Source organism: Nannospalax galili, unplaced genomic scaffold, assembly GCF_000622305.1.
Source record: "Nannospalax galili isolate Female #2095 unplaced genomic scaffold, S.galili_v1.0 scaffold155, whole genome shotgun sequence".
Classification (NCBI taxonomy): Eukaryota; Metazoa; Chordata; class Mammalia; order Rodentia; family Spalacidae; genus Nannospalax; species Nannospalax galili.
The window spans coordinates 9,367,844-9,369,177 of NW_008339923.1; the positions used below are offsets into that span (position 1 = coordinate 9,367,844).

Below are 1,334 nucleotides of genomic sequence, written 5' to 3' on the forward strand. Positions count from 1 at the left end.
CTTTGTTTTAGGAGGGTCAGCTGTTCCTCATCTAGCGGTAATCAGTTGTCTATATTCCTTTGGATGAGATTGGGGTCTGCTGTTCATTTTCCCAGTTCTCTGCTGAGTTACTACCTGGGAATCCCTTTGGCCACCCTGGCCAACAACTCAAAAGAACGTATTGCCTGTCAGCATTGTTGCTTGTTATGTAGCCTTTAGCTATACATATGGACTCTTATGAAGTTATGTTGGCCCATTTAATCTTTGTTTATACTTTCCTTTTGGGTGTTTAAGGCCATACAATTGGCCCAGATAAACCAATTTATTTTTACTTTTAAGGTCGTTTGAGGATCTGTTCCTCAGGGGTCACATGGGCTTGGGAGGAGCTCCTGGCTCCTCTTTTACCAGTTACGCCTATGTGAAGATATGTCAAAGATCCTGCTTGGCCATACTTGGTTTGGCAAGGAAGCATGGAGGACGTGATTCTTCTGTGTTGACCTTCCTCCTTATAGACTGGACACTGGATCAAGTCCATTTGGTGGGGTCTCCTCGGCCTCCTTGATCAAGAGGACAGGTGACCCACCACCATTATAAGACATTTTGAGAGATGCTTATAGTCCCCTGGATCTAGTTGACCTAGGAGGGTAAGGAGCAAAAAGTGTCCTTTATGTCCCTCTGACCAACTTATTATAGACCTCAAAGTATGTCTGTTAAACACTCAAGTAGGTTAGTTCCACCAGTCTGGGATTTTTAATTATTGTGTGTCATGTAGATAAATCTTGGGCAAAGACCAGTTGTTCTCAGATAACCCTTACCTAAATATATATTTCTTGATCTGCTATGTATAACTTGTCAGTAGGTTGTAGGAGTAATATGGTTCTCTCTGGTTTTCAAAACTAGCTAGGCATTGTTTATCTCTCACATTGTCTCACCCCTCCATCATGGTTTTCCCACTTAAGGTGCCCCCATTTTCCCCCTTTCTCCCTTACTAATACCCTTCTCCTATGGTCCTACCTCTCTTGAACTCCTTCTTTCCCTTTATCCCCTAGGTTCCTTGTATACCCTTCCCTCCCCCCTCCCTTAAACTAACCCAATTTTTATCCATATCTCCCTTATTAAGGCCTGTTTCCTACTGTTCTTCTCTTTCAGGTTATTTCTTTTCCTTTACTTCCCTGTTTCCTTTCCATTATCCTGGTTCCTATAGTTATGTCTGGTTGCATACTTATTTATCATAGTCTGGTTCTAGGATCCACATATGAGGGAGAACATATGGACTAAGGAGCGCAACAGAGAGTTCTCGAAGGAAGAAGTAAAGATGGCTATGAAACATCTTAAAAGATGTTCAGCATCACTAA

General features: G+C 42.2%; 1 protein-coding gene across 2 annotated transcripts in view; it reads right to left on the reverse strand.

The window, feature by feature from the left end:
* Piezo2 (piezo type mechanosensitive ion channel component 2) overlaps nucleotides 1–1,334 on the reverse strand; it is a 442,859-nt gene that overhangs the window by 115,319 nt on the left and 326,206 nt on the right. The gene's annotated exons all lie outside the window — the stretch shown is intronic.